Raw genomic sequence first — 14,776 nt, forward strand, 5'->3', positions numbered from 1 at the left:
TCACAATATTACATAACAACATTGTAGAGGGTTTATACCTCAACAATGACTGTCCAATCCAAAGTCCCCATATGGTTGCAAAGCGTGCTGAATACAACTGTCAGAGGTGAAATCGGAGGGGACAGGTGCATATAGTCCCTTTGATACAAACAAGCCTGCGCTGTTCACCACTGACTGTCAAAACTACTGTACCCTCTGTCAAAACCGTCACACTCCCTTTCGGAAATGATGTAGTAATACAACTCCGGAGAAGCACAGCCCTCCTGACACACCTATGGTTTCAGCGAATAGGAAATCAGAGGTCTCAGTGAGAGATGCTTGTTCCACACAGGTGAGATTTCCATTTGATAAAAGCCTGTTGTTAAACCGTAACAATTGAGATTATGCCCACTGGACAGCTCCACAGAGACATGCCAAAGCTTTTCATTTATCCTACAGTTTCATCAACCCCAGACGACAGAAAGAATCCTTCACCCACTACTAAATGCATTGCAAAACACTGTCCAAAATGCAATTGATTAGAAAATAATACGATAGGGAAATTGCACAACGACAGATGAAGGCCAAGTAGCCATCAAGCCACATACAACACATGATTGCAAATAAAAGAGGAGTCAGTGTATGTATGAATGTGAAGTGTCTGTATGACATTTCCAAATGTTTCATGAATAGGCCAACATGTTTTTAGACTGTAAATCATTCACTGTCAACTCTGGCAGTCAATCTTAAAATAAGTTTTAAAGAAAAAAATACAGAAAACCACTGATGTGGACACAAACTAAATATATCATCTGCACTGATGGCAAGTCTAAACCACTATAAGTAGACAGTAGGCTAAAGTGACTGTCCACTTTTTTAACTTTCTCTCAACGATTGCTTGTTGGTATAGTCTGGTCATTCCAAAAATGCATCCACAGTTTGCTTCCTGACTATATCTTTATGTTGGCTTTTTTTTGGGGCTGCAATGGCTGAATTTACTTCTATATATCTCTACAAATGTATTCTCATTCGGTCTGTAAAATCATTACGGAAGGAAGACCTGCCTGGCTGCAGAAAATACAATGATCTATGGCGCCACCTGGTGTTGTTACCGAATTACCTAGTTTACCTCATTTTCAATGAACAAATCGCCCAGTGAGCTCACTTCATTCACATTTAATAAATAAAACAGTTATAAGGCGCTGTTTGAGATGTTGTGTCCTTGTATAGAAAACGCGGTCTTCAAACCCTCATTTCCCCCTGTGGCCGTGTTTCCTTCTGTCGGTCTGGGACTGTGTGTGCCTGTGCCAGCCAACAGTCATAAATTCTGGAGCAGTGACATAGGCATCTGTGACTGCCCTATACACTGGCTAATGGCTGTCCGGGCTGGCTGTGCTCATATTGTATCTACCATAAAAGCTATAAATGACATGGGAATCTGGCTGGGAAGAGAGTGGGGACACAAACGTTGTAGATTTCAAACACAATGTTACAAAATGTCGGCTTGTTTTATCCTGACATGTAATTCATTTATTTGTATCCTGACATGTAATCCTTCTTTATGTATTGATTGATCCATTCTCCCAGCAGATGTTTCAGTCTTCATGTCCAGGATAAGAAATGGCCACATACAATATTTCTAGGAACATTCATAACTATATACTTCCAATTCTTGACAATCAAAAGGAGTCGACACACATGTGACTAAGACTACTCACTTTTTATTATGACTTTTAGTACAGTATGGATTATTACAAAATTGAATAGGTCTATTTCCAAATTCCAATACATAAAATACTCTGTTTTGGTAGGTAGCCTAGGTGGTTAGAGCGTTCGTCTAGTAACCAAAATGTTGCAAGATCAAATCCCTGAGCTGACAAGGTGAAAATCGGTTGTCCTATCCCCGACCAAGGCAGTTAACCCACTGTTCCTAGGCTGTCATTGAAAACAATAATTTGTTCTTAACTGACTTGCCTAGTTAAATAAATAAAAAGTACCAAGGCAATGATTTGAGATAGCTTACCTTCTTTACTTTTCGCTCCACTTAAAAGCAGCACAGTAGACAGTGAGCTCCATTGTGGCCATGCTCGTAGCGTTGTGTTGTTGCCCTTCAGGGAAGGCAGTAGGTTGTACAGTTAACTCCTGATGGGGCAAAATAACAACCCTGAAACCACACAACCTACTACCTCACTCTGTGCGAACACCATGAACCATCGACCCGGTCACAATCCGATTGACCAGTTGGTTAGAGATGGAATCCAACCAGAAGATGTGAAATCCCATTTCCTGTTCAAATATTAAATTAATAATAATATAATATTGTAAAAATGGTAATAACGTAGGCACGAAAGGTACATTTTCATTGCAGCTTTTGACGAGGGTTCTTCATGTAGAGAGTCTGTGATGATATTACAGCCACTTCAGGAAAGACAGTATGTTGTATAGTCATCTGACAGCTTGGGTGTGACCCTAAAACTATACAACCTACTACCTCACACCAAAGGACAGTTGGTTTGTCTCTGATGAACAGTCCGAGTAGTCCTTAAAGTGATCCTCATGTGAGAGCTCAGACATGAAAAGGTGAATTGCATGCAATCAATCAATCACATTTATTTATAAAGCCCTTCTTACATCAGGTGATGTCACAAAGTGCTGTACAGAAACCCAGCCTAAAACCCCAAACAGCAAGCAATGCAGGTGTAGAAGCATGCAATGAGTCCATGTCCGATCTCATATTTTGCCTCCTGTTCCTCCTTGACCCATCTCAGGTTCACACCATCTGTAAGACTCAAAAGAGGAGAGTTAACAACAGCTACTTGAGTGGACAGCTAGGCTTAAACCTGCTGTGTTGTTGCCTTGCTACATTATTAACTACCCTTGATTATAGTTTAGCCAGGCAGACCAGACCAGACCAGACCAGGGTCAGATATATCTGTTCCACACAACTAAGTTACTCAAGCCTCACATGTTGGCACATGTAATACAGTTAACATTAAATGTTGTTGATGTTTTCAATCATAGGATTACATATAATTACATATTAGAGCCATTAGGATCTCATTTTTTCTACGTTGTTGATTTCACTGTGAAGCCGAAAAGCAAGTGTGTTACAGCCAAGACTCAAATCAAGAGTTTGTCTATATTATAAAGGTTTATAAAGGTGACACTGACAAATCAAGGCCATATTAGAGAGTTACTATTAGGAGACTATCAAGTGATTCAAGTAGGGAGGTTTTAAATCTGGTGATGGTTTAGTGTTGGGGTTGTGGAGGGGGTGAGACAAGAGGTGAAAGGTTGTGGTTAACGCTGGGAGTTTTCTCTGTGGCTGTGGGCAGCACTGTGGTTTACCTCAGAAAGGGGGAGACGGGGGAGTCACAACCACAAAGGTGAGTCACAGGCCTCAGGAGGAGTGAGATTGATGCACAGTCACGAATTACACACACACACACACACACACACACACACACACACACACACACACACACACACACACACACACACACACACACACACACACACACACACACACACACACATTCTCTCACATCAGCTTTTGGCTATTTTATAGGAGGATAGGGACCACATAAATGCCACAGAAATCCAGTGCTCCCTGTCCATCAGTCACAGAGAATAGGTTATGTAAATCAAAACGGAATCACTTGAATAAGTGACTGATGTGATGTGTTGCTGAAACAATTCCCATTGCACGGATCCATGCCTCTTTGTCAAGTAAACCGTGGCCCATTTTACACAGGAGTGGGGTGAAACATCGTTGCGTGTAATTGAATTATTTGTGTCAATGTATCTTAACAGTCTGTATCAATGTACACTGAGTATACAAAACATTAAGAACACCTTTGAATGACAGACTGAGAGGTGAATCCAGTTGAAAGCTACGATCCCTTATTGATGTCACCTGTTAAATGCACATCAATCAGTGTGGATGAAGGGGAGGAGACAGTTTAAATAAGAATTTTTAAGCCTTGAGACAATTGAGACATGGATTGTGTATATGTGCCATTCAGAGGGTGAATGGGCAAGACAAAAGATATGTGTCTTTGAACAGAGTATGGTAGTAGGTGCCATGTGCACCAGTTTGTGTCAAGAACTGCAACGTTGCTGGGTTTTTCACGCTCAACAGTTTCCCATGTGTATCAAGAATGGTCCACCACTTAAAGGACATCCAGCAAACTTGACAACTGTGGGAAGCATTGGAGTCAACATGGGCCAGCATCCCTGTGGAACGCTTCCGACACCTTGTAGAGTCCATGTCCGACAAATTGAGGCTGTTCGAAGGGCAAAAGGGGGGTGGGGGTGCAACTCAACTCAATATTAGGAAGGCGTTCTTATTGTTTGGTACATTCAGTGTATATGTTATCAATGTAACTGACAACAGGGCTTTGACTGAGAAGAGAAATCCCTCCGTAGCAATCCACTGTTGGTTCAGTGCTACTCCTCCTATTCCAACCTGGATGGGTGAGACCATATTAAACGAATAAGGTTGTACTATTATACTAATAGATTATAATATGTATTTGTATTTGGTTATATATGTTCGGTTTCCTGGACACATAAGAACAGTCCTGAACAAAAAAAAATCTTTCAATAGAGATTCTCCATTGAGAATGCTTTTTAGTTCAGTAGCAGGCTTGGTCTGTGTCCAGGAAAGTGCGTATTATATTATACTAATATACTAACAGGGTTATAATAACATGTGGAAGTGAAACTTTAGGTGTCACACTTCAATACCCTGGCTCTGCCTCTAGCTTTGTGAAACCTCCCACACAGTCAGTGGCTTTCATTTTGCTTTATATGAATGGAGAAGATTCATTCTCCATTGTAGAGAAGAGGAGCTGAACCATGGCTGAACTTCACAACTCCACTGAGGGTAAGGACACTCACAAAACTCACAGACAAAATATTGCACTATTTCTAATGTCACATCATTAACTTCCCTTTACAGACATCATTCTTCAGGGTGCTGAAGGGCAGGCCATTTTAGTGGAAATGTTTTGAACATGTGACACTAATATTGAATGGCTGGGTTTGAACCTGGGTCTCCAGAATGCCAAAAGACTGTATTATCCCACTGAGCTAAAGGCTGGGCATTCACTAAGGGATCATAAATCTACAGGTTTCAGGCAAGGTTACTCATCACACAAGCATGATTCTAGAACTTGCCTCGTCAATCTGCAGTATATTACCAAACGGCCAACAGGTGGTGCTTTTCCCCCAGGACTGGAGCCGTAGGCCTTATAGGTCTATTGAGTGCTGTTTGCAGTGCACCCACTGACAATAGGGACTTTGTGTAGTTCAGGGTGCCAACTCACTGTGGGTTGCACTTCTCAGGGAGCCAACTGTCTCTTCATCTGACCTTTGAGGTACTGGATTTACTTTTCCTCTTTCACTGATTTCTTTGGCAGCTTCAGAGTATGAGCCGCTTCTACTGTACTGTACAGATCACTAACATTACTGTAACCACAGTCTACTAGCTGAGATTTTTTTCTCTTATACTGTGAGTGCGAGGGTTTATTCAGAGCAAACAACTGCACCATAAACATTTGACTAACTTTGTGTAACTGCAGGCGACAGAACAACGAGGCGAGACGCTTTTCATTTCAGGTTAAACCAAACAGCTACATAGTGCCATTGATTTGACTTAGTGTACAATGAAAATCAAATACCAAACCAATATAAACTGTACCTTAATAAGCTTAAGAAACAAGAATATTTAAATTAAACATAATTTCACCTTTTAATCCAGGGTCTGTTCCGTCTCTATACATTGCCCCCCAGATCCAATCCAACCTGCAAAAATAAAACAACGCATTTAAACAACTGAAATTCTTCTAAAAGTCTGAAAGTAGAATAACACTTGTGAAGCAAACCACAAACACAGAAACAAATGTATTACCGTTTGATTTAGTAAAAACTGGCATATAGTTTGTATATAGTTTGTCTGCCCAGTACAAGTTCACTTCGCGTTGACTGGTACAGGAGCACTCCCAGGCCTATGCTTTCCCCGAACCTCTGCTCAAATATATAATTAAGACTGAATTCCCATATGCTGAAGTGATCAGGACTGTACCAAAATGGACTACAGTATTGGACAGTTACTGGCCCGAGTGGCATCAAATGCAAGCGGTTGCACAAAGTAAACGCTCGCTCTATCTTGTGTCTCTGTTCATAAAGTAACTTTCTGTATTGAGCATTGCTATTTTGGCCCACATACCGAAGTTCACAGATCGTATGGGTTATTACTGTAAATGTCTATTTAAAACTTGAATAGAAGTATGTCTGTTATTCTGTCTTTCCTTCGGGTGTATCCTGATTTGTGTCCTCATTTGCTTATCTATGACCTTCATCACTGAGGTGATTTCTAATCATAAAGGGTCATGTATTATGACTGAAATTACAGGTCAAAACTTTTATTCGATCACTATAGCAGGAAAACACAAGACAAATCTATATAGATGTATACAAGTCAACATAATGTCTGTAAACAAACAAGAAACGCATGGTTTTAATTATATATAATGAGGTAACTCGGGCTCCTGAGTGGCGCAGCGGTCTAAGGCACTGCATCTCAGTGCTTGAGGCGTCACTACAGACACCCTGGTTCAAATCCAGGCTGTATCACAACCGGCTGTGATTTCTCCCATAGGGCGGCGCACAATTGGCCCAGAGCCATCTGAGTTTGGCTGGTGTAGGCCGTCATCGTAAATCAGAATATGTTCTTAACTGACTTGCCGAGTCAAATAAATTGTCTAACTGACGCACTAAAGTTGTTTTTATACTCCACCTCTTCAAATTAGAACGTCTACATGTTAATAAATTAACAGCTCATTAGGATAGAACAGGAATGTGTATGGACACACACACACACACACCTGAAATGTTGCACCTATTTCAAATGTTTGACCATCCAATACAATACACAGTTATGTTGTAAAGGGTGAACAGTTTGTTTATGACAAGTCAATTGTAAACTATGTGAGAGTAAGTAAACGTACATGTGCAAAGGCTAACACTTCAAAATTATGATATTATAAAATAATATTATACAGCTTTTTGTGTGTTCAATATAAAAAATATATTTACTTCCAGGATTTCATGCAAATGTAAATTTGTTTTAAAATACTGATTGAAGTCTGGATATGTTTATACCAATGTAATGTAATGGCTAATACTGTAAGTACAATACTTTTTGTCATTTTGACCCAAAAATTATAATTGATAAGACATTTTTATCATGCAAACCCCCATAATTAAATAACTGTGAATAATGTAAATACTGAAAAAATGGACTTACATATTATTATTGGCTCAGTCTCACACACACACACACACACACACAGACACACACACACACACACACACACACACACACACACACACACACACACACACACACACACACAGTCTTTGGACTTGAATAAGCTGTTAGATTTTCCCATAGACCCAAGACAGATCTTTTGTTTCAATGCTTCATTTAGATTCCCTCCACAAAACCAGCTTTATTACCATTTATTTCTCCCTCTCCCCCTCTCTCCCTCCCTCCGTCTGTCCTTCTCTCTCTCACACACACACAATGTGCGCGCAAACACTTACACAACCTCGCAATCACATCTTAAAAAATTGTCTGAATGCAATTTAGCCTGGCCTACATTTTTTTCTGTTCTGTTTCTCATCAATCAATTATCTCACGAATGCAGTGGTGTTGCACTTCTCTCTGTCAATATTTTTATTTTATTTTGCTTGTGAGTATGAACAAAACACAGGGTTCGAAAATCATAATATGGTAATTTAAGTGTCTCTTCTTTACACATTTTTCACATTCTGAGTGTGTGGAGTGTGTTTGTGTTTGAGTGTGATCGCATGTAAGTGTATAAGTGTGTGTGTAAATAGTGTGTATGTTTGCGTGTAAATGTGTCATTTATTTTGCTTTTGTGTATGTGAATGCTAAAAGGAGGGGTTTGCGCTCTCCTCTTCTTTACAGTGTCGTTGGAACTCCATTCACCGTTAAACCCAGGGTCCATTGTGGAGCACATGGCATCGAGTGTGTCTGGGTGTTTGCTGCCTCTACGTGACAGTATATGTGTGTGTGTGTCTGCTTACACGAGCAGTCCCTTTGGCATACCCCAGGAATGGGCTCAGTATGTCTGAAATGTATCTTATGCTTACATGCGCTTCAATACAACTATAAATACCCATCCATTACTAACATTGGAGGGCCGATCCACTGTGTCCTCTTTTACGATCTTTCTTTCCATACCCTGAAACTGTACAACCCGCTGATGAAATTAAGTAAGAAATGGTACAGTAGACACGTGCCTAAATTCATCCTTCTGTATTTAGGTGTTGGATGATATGTAATGGTGAAGGTACAATGACAACTATAACACCTTCTAGAATGCCTCACCAGTTTCTGGAACACCTCGCAAAATTCTAGAACATTCTGGAAACACATTGTGACCCTAGGTTTCGGCTCATTCCTTCCCACTAGGCCTCTAAAAGCCTGAGACAGAGGGGGTACGCCCTGTGCCTACACGTGCATATCTTCATCACCCTTCTCTAGTCCAACACACTGTCCCTCATCTTGCCATAGTTAACACCTATGATAAAGTTTTTAATACGGTATTCCGAGACAATGTATGATTGCTTTTAATGGCATTGAAACAACAATTTATTACGAGGGGCTACATTACAATAATAAAATAAGAGTTAGTATCTTACCGTATGAAGGATAATTTCTATTTATTAAAGAAAACTAAATGTAAAAGGCCTAAATATAATCTATTTTGGTGTTCTGTAAGTCTTATACTGTTCCAGTGTTATGTGGTGAAGAATAGAGTATTGGACATCTAATATATGTTGGTTCTCGTGTGTTTTTATCTGTGACGACTCACCTACCTCTAAGTCAACTGCTATTGGTTAAATCAAAATACCCTCCTGCTATTGGTGAAGGTCTATCAGAATCTGCATCAACACTGGACATACCACAACTACTATCCATGGATTTTTGGGCCTATTATTTTTTCAAGCCTATACTGATACAGCAAAATTTGTTCTACCATTTAAGAGAAAACATTGAAAGGGACAGATTTTCTAAGAAATTATATAAACCAAATGTTATACATAGAAATGTTGCTATATTAAAAGTGTCACGTGGCAGACCACTTGAGCAAATACACTTGAGAAAATAATATATTGTTTGTCGATTAAAGTTAAATTAAACATTTGTTGAAAAATGGAAACTGGCTTGCACAGTATAAAAAGACATTGATGTAAACAATTCAACCATCATGTGACTGTTTTAATTATCTTCCGTATTTACGGATGAAAAACAAAATAAAATCGGCCAATATCTGTAAGAGCTTAAATTAAGAATAAGACAACAATCTTTTGGATTTACACGTTCTGATGGCTTTCTCTTAGCTGCAGTGGTTAACTGAAAAGCCACTCTGGGAGAGAGTCACAGACCTGCTACCATGCTTTGGCATGTCTCCCAAAACTACAGCAACCACACTCAGCTCTGGTCCCTCAAAAACTGTCCTCCTCTTTTGACCCCAAACGATGACCATTGCAAACACAGCCATGAGGGAAGCAGGAACTATAACTACATCGGAAACTACATTGGCAGTTTCTTCAGCGAAGTACAAATTGGCAACATCAAAATGCTGGATTGTTTGGGGACGCGGTATTGTATGTTATTGTTATTGATGTTTATCTGTATAGTGTATTATTGAGAAGTCAATCTCTGCATTGTATGAGTCTGAGATCCTTAAACTAAAAATAAACAATATTAAAATAATGTGCACTTCCATGTGTGGTTTAAACAGACTAGTTCACACACATTCAAGCAAGGAAGCACACTTAGAAATGTACCACTTACCTCAAATCGGACATGGGTAGACAGTCAGCAGCACACAACAACTATGGATGTGAAATTAAGGATGTTGAAATCCAGACAGGCCATATTTTCCACCAGGGTAGTAGATCCAGAACCATAATGTAGTTATCCTGTAGAGAGGGACAGACAGAGGGCAGCCACAGTCAGTCAGCCAGTTAGTTAGTTAGATTCAGACTCCCGGTGAGAACCAGAGAAGGATGACAGGGAGCTGCCTTTTCCCCAGCTCAGTGAATCATATCTGGGCTGTCTTCCTGTCTGCCACCCCCTAGTCTGTCTCGGTCTATCACCGGGCTGCGCCACAAGAGTCCATGTTCGTGCCTGGGAGGCGCATGGTCATCCCCGTCTAGCAGTTAAAAAGTATTTGAATGAGGAATGTTAGCAAACAGACAAGCTGCATGTCGAATGATTGCTAAAGGCAGCAGCTACAACCAGTCAGCCAGTCCCGTCTCTGCATTGGGTTGGTTGGCCCAGGAATGTGAATAATTCAACAGCAACCAAAAAGGAGGACCCCTTCCCTTTTCACCCACCACCCCTCCCTCCGAGTCCGAAACTCAAATGCCTCCACAAGACAGTGAGAGAGAGAGAGAGAATTCTAAATCTCTGCTCGCTCACTCAATCGGGCGCTCGGGAATCCTGCAAGAGTTTTTGTTTTTGCACACACACACACACACACACACATGCACATGCACATACACACATGCGCGCATACAGTACACGATCACTACAAATCACTTCTTGTGTTTCAACATGCAACATATTTTTTTATTTCGTTGGAGGCCTCTCACTCATTGCCTTTTTGTGTCTTTTGTTTGAAATTGGCACCTGTCCCAAAAAACCCTCCGCCACTGCTGCACCGCCCTCCTACTCTCCTTTCACAGGAAGGAGAGAGGGAGAGAGAGAGTGGGAGAGCTAGAGAGAGAAAGTTAGAAAGGACGAAAGAAAGAGGAATTGGGAGAGAAAGGGAGAGGGGGAAATAAATGGTAAGGGGGATGAAAAAGTCTAGGAGAATGTGTGTGTTTTTTTCTTAGTGAGAAACAAAATAGGCAGAAAAAGCAAAGCGACGTGACAAGACACTAAACGAGCTATTGCCACCACAGATGCACAGCGGTCGCCAAAAACACAGCCATCGTCATCTTCAGCGTGAAGAAGCACATCCTGATCTTCCAAAGAGGGACGACATGGCGTACAGGCAATGCAACACACCGTGGAGTATGTTAATAGCAGTAGCTACCAACAAAAAAAAAACAATTATCCAAGCGCAATGCACAATAACTCAAAATAATATACGAAAGTATGGAATCTGCTGCAAGAAAAAAAGTCCACAAACGTTTTCAAAAGGGCAACCAAACCTAAAGTCAAACGGCGGAGGCCCCAAAGCTACTTGTTGCAGGGTATTTAGTAGCTGGACTTGCTTGCAGAGCTGAGAGTTAGAGGCAGAGCTGAGAGATAGAGGCAGAGGGTTAAACTCCCCAGAGTAGTAAAAGCCCTCCTCCTCCTGGCACAGTCGCTCTGAAGGGGAGGATCTAGCTTTAGAAATAGCAGCAGACGCTTTTCCCTTTTTTCATATCGCTAGTCTCCCTCTTGCATGTGGCCGAGAGAGAGAGAGAGAGAGAGAGAGAGAGAGAGAGGGGGGGGAATAAGGAGCTCAGCTGATGATGAAATAGGGACGCATCGAAGTAAGTGAGGAAGACACATTTTTATCACAGGTTCGACACAACGTGTGTGTGAGAGCAAGAGGGACGATCAATAGGGTGGAAGAATGGCAAACTACTCCCATATCACACACACACACACACACACAGTTGCAAATCATCATTCCAGGGCCCTACACACATCTAGTGCATGATTAAAACAAACTTCATACTAAATCTATTCCACAACCATGCAACTACAGCTCTGACAAAAGGCACGTTTTGGAACCTTTTCAGAGACGGTCGAATCCATTCTTATAAAAACGGGGGGTAGGTTTGAGGCTCATCACAATGATTTATTTTTTTATCAACACCTTTACAGACAACTTAGAATGTGACTGCAGCAGCGTCGACTCCCTATCCACCCCACCTCTGGAACTTTTTTTAGTTTAAAAAGCGCTCGGCCCCTGCAAGGAGTCGAAACCCAGATAAGCCTCTGGGGTGAGACTGCTTCACCGAGGCTGCAGGCCGGAGAAGCAGTAAAGCATTGGCTGTGATTTTATACACACACACAACATACTCACGCACACACAAAGCTTAGTGCACCGTGAGATCCTCCTCACATTCACAGTGACGATGCAGATGGTTGCACTAGTAAATACAATCTACAGGGAGGGTATGAGGGGGAGGACGGGTGTCTTCGATTTAGGGGTGCATGATAAAAATGGACTCTCCTGACGATCACATCCTATACACACTTGCGCATACCCACACATCTCATCTCACTGAACCATAAGTATCTATCATACAAACCATGTCTTAATCCCTCTGTAACGAGATAGTCCTTGTTGTCGCACACAAATATGTGGCCTATCATTCATGTAACAGATCATCTAAATATGAAACATTATTGCCAGTTTCCCCAAACCCTACTAGGACACACACTACTACACTTTCTCTGGACTGGCTGCTTGCAACCACAGCAAGGGTCTTTGGAAGTTTGTGACAGATAGGCTATTTTTTAACAACTTCCTGTCTCTTTAGGCTATCGTCCCCCTCCCGTTCCCTAAAAACCAAGAGCTCCCAGAAGCTCTCCCTTCTCCCTGAAGTAGCAGGAGCACAAATGAGAGAGAAAAAAGTGGAGCGCCAAGAAATTGAATTTCTCTCCATTTTGGTACATTTGCTACTTGAGATTAAGAAGGACTGCATGCATTAAAATGAAGGTCAGGGATACATTTTTTCCTGGTTTTCTCCTTGTGTATATATATACATTTTAAAATGGTGATTAAAAAAGAAGATGGAGCTAACATGGCTGCTTTGGCTCCATCCCAGTGTGTGTGTGTGTGTGTGTGTGTGTGTGTGTGTGTGTGTGTGTGTGTGTGTGTGTGTGTGTGTGTGTGTGTGTGTGTGTGTGTGTGTGTGCGCGCGCCTGCCATGGAGGTGGGACGGAGACAGAACACACTCCAGTCCGGCACTAAAATCTGGGCTACCCTCAGCATTAACTCTGCCCATTCTGCAATGACCCAGTACGTAATAAAATATAAATATTGCCATATTCAGAAACGTGTGTAATCCAGTTCACATGGGAGTTGTCGAGAAACATTAAAGATGGAGTCGGTACAGTTGAATATGCTAAATTAAACTACATTTCTCCCATGTTTTCTTATGAAAAAAGCTGATGGGGCATCTACAGTACAAACATGAGGTTAAACCTACTACGTCACATCTCGCCACCTCTTTAGCCAATCGCTACTCCTCAAGACAAAAACCGCATTGCACAAAGTACATAGATCAAATACTAAGATAAGCAAAAGTATACACTTTTCACTCATTCGTTTTGTTCCATTCTGACTGAAGAGAGACTGTTGTAAAATTGTTGTTTACAATTTTACATGTAGCAAGAATTCAAAAAACTTGGCAGGGCTGTTGTGGAGAGTTCATTCGAGGATACAGTTCTGGTTTTGGGTAGGCTGCCAAGACCTGACACTGTGAGCCTCTCTAAGGCCTCACCCCTCTCAGAGAGCTCTGAGTTATCCTGCGTAAGTCTGCCATTGATCAAACTCCAATATTAACAATCTCTTTATGACACCTTCTTTAGGAGTCGTACAACCGTCAGCTGTAGCACGGAACTTTATTGACACACTTCATCTCGCTGCAGATTTCTAAATCAATGCTGTATCGTGTGTTTCATCATGCACATACTCTCAAAGCAATTTAGTAAAACAATGAATATGTGTTGTCTTTAAAAACAGTGCATTGTGTTTTTGTTCAATTGTGACCAGACATGTAACTCCATCAGAATTCAACATTCTGATGGAGTTCCCATGTCATGGGATGAGCTTTACTATTTGAACAAAGCATGCCAAAATAAGTTCTTAATCATGTAAGGCTATATTATCCTTTCCCACACAACTACAAATCACATTGCTGCCCAACTATCCGGAGAGGGTAACTTGGCAACTCGTAAGGGTAAAATATTTAATCACAACAACAACAACAAAATGGCTGCTTCTTCAATCCTCACCTCAATCACCACAGACACTCATAAGAGAACAAAACAAAAATGATTCACAGCATAATGACAACTTAATGTAAACGGAGCTTTAAAGCTTAAATGACATCAAAGTACTAAAATCCTTTTTTTTTGGGGGGGGGGGGGGGGTAATGTTGTCTTTTTATTAGCTGTAGTGTTGGTTGACAATTAACCTGGAGTGTTGGTTAAACAATTCAATAAATACACTGAAGCAGAGTAGTTATAAACAGTTGGAGAATGGGAGAGTTATGCTGCAGGGTATGTACGCTACCCAATACCTGTAATAATAACAGTGTAAATAAATAGTACACTGCTTTGTGTCACATATAATATATATCACATTCATTTGTAGGGTAAAGAAGAACACATACCCTTTATTGTATACTTGTCCATGACAAATGTCATGTGTTCATCTCATTGACACCGCACGCCGAAGAAGACGGAGGCTGAATCGCCAACCCAATCTCCAAATTAAACGCCAACCTGTGGCGTAACTGCAGTAACAGGAATTACACCATGGCTTGACTTTTTAATTAAGCCATTTGGTGCCGTGTCTTGACTGTCATTCAAACGCCGCAAAAGTGAAACTAAAACGTACGTTGAGGCATTCATTCCAAATGGTTATGGATAAGATTAAGTTTAGGCATTAATTCCGAACACACAACCCTCGGGGGCCATCCACCATCCCCATCCACAGCGCCCTAGCAAGCAGCAAGTCTA

The 14,776-nt window shown here is 41.1% G+C and overlaps 1 long non-coding RNA gene across 1 annotated transcript in view; it reads right to left on the reverse strand.

The window, feature by feature from the left end:
* Window positions 1-2,496: 2,496 nt before the first annotated feature.
* The window catches only part of LOC135514687 (uncharacterized), a 32,877-nt gene continuing 20,597 nt past the window's right edge, over window positions 2,497-14,776 (reverse strand). The window contains exons 4-5 of the long non-coding RNA XR_010451719.1: window positions 9,875-10,002; window positions 2,497-5,787 (exon numbers count right to left, since the gene is read on the reverse strand). This is a non-coding gene — a long non-coding RNA (uncharacterized LOC135514687). The remainder of the gene's footprint in view (window positions 5,788-9,874; window positions 10,003-14,776) is intronic.

This window comes from Oncorhynchus masou, chromosome 26, assembly GCF_036934945.1.
Source record: "Oncorhynchus masou masou isolate Uvic2021 chromosome 26, UVic_Omas_1.1, whole genome shotgun sequence".
Classification (NCBI taxonomy): domain Eukaryota; kingdom Metazoa; phylum Chordata; class Actinopteri; order Salmoniformes; family Salmonidae; genus Oncorhynchus; species Oncorhynchus masou.